The sequence below is a fragment of the Corvus hawaiiensis genome, chromosome 21 (genome assembly GCF_020740725.1).
Source record: "Corvus hawaiiensis isolate bCorHaw1 chromosome 21, bCorHaw1.pri.cur, whole genome shotgun sequence".
Lineage (NCBI taxonomy): Eukaryota > Metazoa > Chordata > Aves > Passeriformes > Corvidae > Corvus > Corvus hawaiiensis.
In genome coordinates this window covers 6,763,937-6,772,712 of record NC_063233.1, presented here as the reverse complement: position 1 = coordinate 6,772,712, position 8,776 = coordinate 6,763,937, and the positions used below count along the sequence as shown (strand labels likewise).

Here is an 8,776-nt window from a genome sequence, read left to right as displayed (position 1 = left end):
TAAGACTAAATATTCAAATATTTTGATCTCTCTTCGCACAGTATTTATTCATGCTTTACACAATGATAATTTATAGCACAATTCCTGCATTTTTGGTGGCAAACCAGTTGAATTCCCTGTAAAGACAGACAAAATAAAGAGGATTTTAAAACTACCAGCAGTCAAAGAGGGGCATCTTTACCCACTTAAAATAGGAATAAGACCTTTTGTGATCATTATCTGATTCGTTCTTGTGGATGCAAATATTGCTGCTAGCAAGAATTTTCTTGCTTCTTTCCAGTCCCGTGAGATACTTTTCTCTCTCATGGAAGATATTTGTAGAGTTCTAGAAACCATGAACACCTGTGACCTTGCAAAGCCTTGTTTATAGTACAGTAGAAAAATATTTTGACAATGGATGTTTTAGGATTTTAGCCAATCACCCCCCAAGGGGTGCCTGATCCTTTGACCAATTAGACTATGAAGAAAAAAGTCTACGAAAGAGTTGTAAAATAATTCAATAAAAGAATCTTGCTGCACAGCTCCTGCCTGTTGGATCTCTCTTCTCCTCCCTACCACTGCGGGACTCCGTGATACGTTCTCATAGCTACACTATAGGAGTAGGACATCACCACATCCATACCTCCAACTGCAGTTTTAATCAGAAGAGAGGCTGTTCTCTGGTTTAATGAAGTAAATGAGACCTCGGGTAGTATTGTCTGTGTAATTGACATAGTTCTCTGGGAAAAATTACACTTTATAATGAAAATACTGTATACAATTAGTATCTAATAGGAAGAAAATAGTAATTAGGCAGAATTAACTGAACAGAAGCAATCAAGCAAATAAAGGTTGTTCTCCAGAGAGGATCCTTTGCGGTTCAAATGTGTACATCTTCTGATTGTAAAGAAGTCACAGTAATTAACAAGAGTCTTTTCATTGCATAAGAATAGCCAAACACTGGCTACTGGAATGACCCTGCAAATGTGAACATGCTGTTCCAGTCCTGGGCTTCCACAGGGATTGTGGAAGGAGGCTGCATCCAACACTGGATGTGCTTGCAGAGGTTGGGAAGGCATCCAGACATCCAGACCTTTAACCCTGGTCTTGCCCCAGCTCTTGTGGACACTTCCTGTTCTTCACTTTCTGCTTTTCACTTTCTTGTTTGATGTTCAGAGATCTGCCAAGAAAGAGCTCAGAGCAGTGCATGACATGAAAGAGATTTAATACAGTATTTCTCATAAGCAGAAACCATAAGTAGACAAAACAGATGAGCCCAGGACTCGCTTTAAAGCATGTCTTGTTGCTTAACAATATTTGTTCCATTCTTATTTATTTTTCTACTTTATTTATCTATGCATTGATCTTTCAAGTAAAGATTTACTGCAACTAGCAACACAGCACTCAGCATAAATTAACAAGAATGGCTTCATGGATTTTTTGGTTTTATGCACATAGATCAAAAATGAAGTTCTCACACAGCTCCCACTTTGGGGGATATTTTTCTTAAATTACATAATCTTTTACCAATTAATTTCCCACTTCAATCACTAATGTGTGTGGCATGAACCACAAACTTTTATTGTCTCAAGATAAATTGATAGGACCATTTTTTTCAATTTAATTCCTTCAGAAAACTACTGGTATTTTCTCTTAAGTGGGTAAGGAAATCATGTTTCTTTATTATGATGCCCAGTGACACCCTGAGTGCAGCTGAAACACCCCTTTTTGCAGTTGACAGGTATCCAAAGGTATGTGAGAGACATTTCCACAGGAATGGTTGCTATTGTCAAACCAAGTTTTTTGGAGTTGGGTGTGGGGAGTTGATTGGTTTGTTTGTTTGTTTGTTTGCTTTTTGTTTGGTTATGTTTGGGATTTTTTTCTTCTTTTAAAGGTATTTGATGAAAGGAAAAAGTGAGTGGGGGGAGCCTATAGAGTGAGAAATATGTTTATGAAATAATTTCATTTAAACTTAGATCGAATTTTGCACTTAATTCTTGGAAGGCATATTTTTCTTGTCTTTTATTCAGTGTTCTGGTGAACCTGCCCAAGAAAAAGACATTTTGGACCACTGAGGTGAGTGTGTCTCAAAGAAAGATTTCTCTTTCTTTTAGAACTTTCATTTCTGTCTACCTCTTTTCCCTTTTTTTTCCTCCACAGAACTATTCACTCAATTCAGTGCAACTTTGCTGACATTTTTAGCCCAGATTTTTCCAACAAAATTACCACTTCTTTAAAACTTTAGATCAACCCCTACAAAACAATATGACCTCCTAACTCTTTGTGACATCTTTGAGGCCAATATGTAAAAAATATCCTGTGGTAGCCAAGAATGAATGTTATCATTGCTCTCAGCTATCATGGGAAAAGTGTGATCCAGACAAGTATCTAATGGCCACTTGTGCACACCAAAAGTAAGATGAAAAACCTCAGCAAGTTCAAAGTTTGTAGTCCAATTATGTTCTGTCTTGCGGGTGCTCTACAGGGGGGGAAGTAATGTCCCTCCAACCACTGCATATCATTGCAATATCTAACAAATCCTTTGGCACTGCAGCAAGGAGTTCAAAGAAAAAGCATCATCAGCTCAAATAATTACTGCCCATACTAAGTGTTTTAATATTGCAGATGGATGTAAAAGGCAAAGGACAATGGCTCAGACACAAAGCCCGATGAAGCACAATCTGGGGAAGGCCACAGATATCCAACACGTTGTCCTTTCCCCTGCTCTGTTCTCTGCAATATTAAACCACTTAATCTGTAACTGCACAAGCTTACAGTGCCTCGGCTTTGAACTCCCTGTACGAGTGCCACAGGATTTGTCAGATGTTTCTAAAACAAAGCCTACCAGGAGGCTGAAAGGTCTCTTAGTAGCTATGACAATGGTTTAATGGAATATCATTTCCAGTAAAGGGAACTAATTTAATATTTTCTCCTATCATGTAAGCAAGGCACCAGCTGGGAGAAAGGAATGAAAATTATAGGAAGAGACAGTCAAGGTGAAAAGTGCTGGAAAATCATAACTCACCAATGGGCACTGAACGTAGTGCAGGAACCTGGCTCAGACATGGATTGCGTTTTCCTCTCAGCTGGGTTAAAAGCACACCAGTCTTGGAGCCTGGAATTAAGACGTGACATTCGTGTCCCAGGTGGCACTCGGGTAAACCCTTCCTCCCCTCTGTTCTCCTTCTGTATTGCTCTTGTCTTGCAAGGCTGAAAATTCTTTTCTACCATGGACAATCCTCATGTAATAACACCGCTGAGATGGTGCTTGAATACACAGAACGTGCAGGGAAGGAAGGGCTGTCCAAGGTTCCCCAGGACCAATCCCACAATTGTTCTTAGCAAACAGTCAGCACAATCATCTTGTAGATATTTCATATTTTCCTCTTACCCTGTCCAAACTCCTTGATTATGATGTGCTCCTGACAGGCAGCTCTCAGCCTCCTCCCAGCAGAGCAGTGAACACATTCCACACCTGGTGGGGAAACCCTCCATGTGCCCAGGACCAGGTTCTGGATAGTCTGAAACAAAGTCCACCAAGAATATCTGTCTTTTTTCCCAGCAAAAGAGGATGGATGGTGGAGATATTTATCATCATCTATTTCCATGCACTTGTAAGGACATGCTTGTGGGGGCCTCACGTAAACTCATGCAGGAAGTAGATATGATGAAAGTGTTTTTTCCAGTCAGAAAATCTGTCACAAGAGGTTTATTGGTGATGTGCCTCATGGCTTGTGTTTCCTGTGTTCAGGCAATAACAGTCTTGCCAGCAAAAGAAAAACTTGTTATTCCCATGTTATTTTTCCTATTTATTCCTTGGTTATAGTGGCATATGTTGCTTCCTCTTGTGTGAAATGCTTTCCACTCTCAGATCGTTTCTCTGAAAAGGAAATCTTCCCTGTGGCATCTCTCAGGAGCATTTGCAAAAGTTCACATGGTTTCAGAATTCTGGAGCGCAGAAGTGTTTAGCATGATTCGTCTGCCCAACTAAATAATTGGTTTTCAGCATTCTGCAGCTGTCCCACTCCTGTTCTTTGAAGAAAATATGCTGAATTATTGAAATAAGATAGAGTCAGGATTATGAAAGGAAGTTCCATCTTATGATTAAAGCGTCAGCCTTGAATTCAGCAAATATACATTTGGTTTCTAAATCTGCCTCAGATATTCTGGGAAGCCTTAGCTTTATCACAAAAGCTGAGATCCATTTTTGTCTGACATGAGCTATGCAAAATTTTTAGAATCAGTTGCTTGTGCTGCTGCTCCAGTCAGTGGAGTGCAAGAGAGATCTCCAAAAAGAGCACCACCTCTCCCTACGATCCATAGAATGTTTCACATTCTGGAGCTGTCTCTTTGCTTCACAGAATCTGCGTGACAGTGTTGGCCCAGATACATTTTAGAGGGATAAAATTAGGTGAGATCATTTCCACCCTTTGTCTCACTCAGTCTCCCACGTGTACAGAGGTAATGGCAATGCTTCTTTCCTCTTGTCTTTTGGATTTGCTGGATTTCTCTTAAAGAAAAAACAAAATGTGGCCTGACTTCATCCAAGTCTTAGTAACACAGTTCTATAAATAAGAAAAATACTGGTTTGGAATTCCAGTAACCGAGGTTTGACCTCCATGAACACAGCATAAAACCAAGGTGTGGATGGAGAAACGGGGTTTATTTCATGAAAAATGTTAAGAGAAATTGGTGGAAAATTAGCTGACTGCATTCATTAAACATCTGAAGTATCTCAGGAAGGTTGGATGAAATTAGAAGAAATTATTAAAATGTTACCACATATAAAACTTTCATGGCAGTGAATATATGTGCAGTAACTCAGAACTGGAATAGGTTGAAAAATGTTCTACTGAAATATTTCTTTTCTGACAAAAAAATGGCATTTTACTGAAATCAACCTATCCTGAGGAACATGTCAATTTAAGTGATTCTTTTTTTTCCTTAAGAAATGGAACTGAAATGAAATGTTCCCAATAAGGTTCGACTTTATCAGAACAGAATGTTTCAATTTTTTTGGAGATTGAAATGATTCCATTAAAAATATTTTATGCAGATTGGTAATGCTTAAAATATCAAAACTGGAAGAAAGCACTTGGCATTGATCAAAACTAGTGCACTGAATAACCACAAATTATGTGGGGTTTTTTTGAAGATTTCTTTTGGAATAATTTCCTTTACATCTCTTAAAAAAGGGGAAAAAATACCCAACCCTAAATCTGAAAGGGTAGAACTCAAATAGTGTTCAATATTGCTTCAGCATAAAGCATTTCACTTGAAGCAGATTTATCTTCATTTTTATGTGTCACCCACTCTTTTAATCCGTGGGTAAGAGAAACAAACCAAACCCTTATAACATAAATATTTCCATTGATGCGTTATTAACAAAACAGCTGCTGAAGATCTGTGCTACTATCCTAGGCTATAGGAGCCACCTTCCCAGGCAGGAAGACTACTCCTGTAATTGCCTCAGAACAGTCTCTCAGCTTCCTTCTCAGAAGCAAATAAATCTGTTCAGTCTCCTTCATGCTGTCTTATTTCACGCACCCAAATCCTGCAGAGTCCTTTTCCTAACACAGAGTTCCCAGTGTCCCCTGCCATTCCCACCTGGCAATTCCTTGTGGGTCAGTCTGGTTTTCCCCTGTAAATATAGCATTCCCCAAGGTTTCTAATTCACATTCTCCTTGGTGGAAGCCCTGCAGCTCTCAAGCAAGAGAGAGCTCAGGCAGCTCCTGAGCTCCATGTTTGACAGGCTCCAAAGACTAATTTCACCAGCTGTTAATCTCCCACAATCCTCTAAGCTTTATCTGTTAAGACTGGAGCAAGGAGTGCAGCTTTGCCAGACTTTAGACTTGTTATGAGTTTTCATAATTTTTCTCAAAAGAACATAAAGCTGAATTAATGTCCCAGACCTAATATGTTGATAATCATTTTGAAATATTTAAATCTTCACTTCTGAAAGCTTGACTGAAATACCCACCTCATGTCTCCCCTGGTGCTTTCTTGGCTCTTAATTTTGTGTTCTACTTTCCCCTATCAGACTTGGTGGTCTTGGAGGTCTTTTCCAACCTTAATGATCCTATCCCTTTCCCAAATGGTTCTGTTGTCTCATGAACATTTCCCTCCTTTCTATTCCCAATCTTCATCCTGAGATTTGCTTCAACATTTCTTTATTTCATAATGAGATGTGAAAACACCTTCCCCAAGCTGACTTCTGAGGCTCCATTTCTTTGGGTACCTACTGACTACAGTAGGTGCCTCCTACTGCAATGGTTACAATGCAAGACTCATGTCACTTTTACAGTCCTGCTTCAAATCCTGTAAAATTAGAAATGTCTGCACATATTGCAGAGATCCCAAGCCACTCCAAGGACTGGACTTGCAGCAGATCTGGATCCCTAAGAGATATGACCCTAAAAGAGTTGTGACTTTGAAAATACAATGGAGCTACACTGTAAAATGAAAAGAACCCTCTTTGTTTCCAGAGTCCACTGAGCCACCCTATTACCTACACTTAACTTATGCTCGATGTTTCCTTGCTCTTTTATCTGTCCAGATCACAACTCAACCTGCTACACCCATACCAAGGTGTTACGTCACACCTGCTTTGGTGCTAAAATAAGCTCTCACAGAATTCAGCTGGATTGGCTGCCCCACAGTTTTGAAAATAGCCTCGAGACAATCTCTAATGTCACTGCAGCATGTGTTTAGTGCTGCTGCAAGGGAGTGTTTATCTCTGGTATTTATTTTTCCCTGATGTGAATAACCGGAAGATAGGGAGTTGAGTCCCATGGCACTGTATCCCTGATACAACAATAGATTGAATCTTCACATGAGGCAACGAGGGCTGAAATTTTGCAGCATCTGAAATAGGCAGCCCCCAGATCTCCACGTAGCATCCCCCTGCTTACAGAGATCAAGGCAAGCAGAAAGAAACAAGATATTTAACAGAGGAATCTCTGCATCCCATTGCATACTAATTAGACACCAGACAAAGATACATCAGGGGAAGCAGAGGGAGGAAGGAGGGAAAAAAAAATCTCTTGGCAAGAAAACGTTGCATTTCAATCTTTCACCTTCACTGGGTAATGGGATGTGATGGAACATTAAAACAAACAAACAGCTTTTGTGTTTACAAGAAATGTTTAAATAGGAGCTCACAAGCCAGAGGTGTTCCACAGAACATCTGGAGTAGTGGAAAACAATGTGATTACACAGATGAGTCACATTCATTAGGCTATAAAATCTCTAGTAATGAACACACGAAAGGGACTTTCACGTAGATTGTCATCTATAGCAAAAAAAAACCCCAAACCAACAAACCCCTAGATAATAAACTTGGCAGTTCCTTCCCTGCCCACCCCTGTTCCCCTCCTCCCCTTTGGAATGAGATTCCCAGTGTAATTACAAAGCTTCATGCGTGTAGCTCAAGCCCCACGTGAGAGGCAAAGGCTTAGATCCCTGCAGGGGCGGTGGCTGGGGAGGAGGGAAAGGATGTGGGATGTGGGGATGCAGCTCAGCCATCCCTGGAATGAGACATTCAGCATCTTCCTCTTCCTTGTACGCTCATCACAAGCCATGGTGTAGGATACTGCTGTTCCATTTGGCCCACTCCAGATGATCTGACAGTGTAGACACCTCTCAGGCAGAAAAAAAAGTTAAAAGGACCTTTTCTTCACATGGTGGGTGCTTCAGCCTTGGAGCTCCTTGCCATACTGGATGTTGAAGTTTTAATGTATCAAGGGAAGGTTGGGTGGAAAACCAATCTATTGACAGCTTTTGAGTACAAAAAGCCTGAATTTAGACTAGAAAGGCTCAGAACTGCACATTGCCAGGGACAGGAAAGGCGCAGGCAGAAGCAGCACTAAGATTGCTCAGTTCTGTTACTCACGAGAGGCTACCTGAGATACAGCACAGGGCTCTGTGGGCACTCGGTACAGCCCAGCCTGGCATTTTAGTGCTCAGATATTTCACCTTCAGTGACTTGTGGGACCTGAATATGCATCAAGAGTGAAAACTGGGCACTTGTCACCAAGTCATTCCTCACAAAACACTGGTCAACAAGGAGCCAGAAATTTCAGTCTTGGCCACAGGACTATTAATGCAGCAGCCAGAGGAGAAAAGACTCCCTGAGCCTTTTTGAGCAAATCTTAGTGAGATTTCTTTGAAGAGGCCCCCCAAAGGTCTGGGCTGCTTCCCACAAAACCCGGCTCCAGCTACCTCTCTCTCACCAGCAGATCAGCAATGGCAGAATTCTCCTCAAAACAAGGTTAGCAGTAGCCAGAACAGATGCTTCAGGATCTTTTACCACATTAGAATCACTGGATGTTTTCAGCTAAACTGAAGAGCATCTCAGACACCTTTTTAGCTCATTTGAACACATATGTTTTAAAAAAACCCTCTTTTGTGTTTTATCCATTGGTGCTGCCTGGGTAATGCATCCTCACCTCCTGAAAGTCCTCATTGCTTGGGGGATTCTTTTTTCCTAAAGGCCCATTTATAGAGTTGGCACCTTTTTTTCCTTTCCTGTAGATCTATTTCCCCCTGGACTATGTCTGTCTGGGGAGATCTCATTCAAGGACAATTGGGCTTCTGATTAGGAAATCAGACTGCTAAATCCCTTAGTTATCTTTGAAAATCCCATCCTTGAAGTTTAAGTCAGATGAGAGCTTCTCTGCTTTCTGTAATTTTCTGGTTTTCAACCCCATTTCTGAAAGGATTTTTTTCTCATGGGCAGAAGACTGTGACCTTCACAGAGAAATGAAATCAGTTCAACAGAATAATAATTAAATTTTCA

General features: G+C 40.6%; 1 long non-coding RNA gene across 1 annotated transcript; it reads right to left on the bottom strand.

The window, feature by feature from the left end:
* Positions 1 to 524: 524 nt before the first annotated feature.
* On the bottom strand, positions 525 to 3,996 carry LOC125336846. Its single transcript, XR_007207862.1, has 3 exons — positions 3,371 to 3,996; positions 3,005 to 3,094; positions 525 to 1,159 (listed from the first exon to the last, which is right to left on the bottom strand). It is a non-coding gene; the product is annotated as an uncharacterized LOC125336846 (long non-coding RNA).
* Positions 3,997 to 8,776: the final 4,780 nt, after the last annotated feature.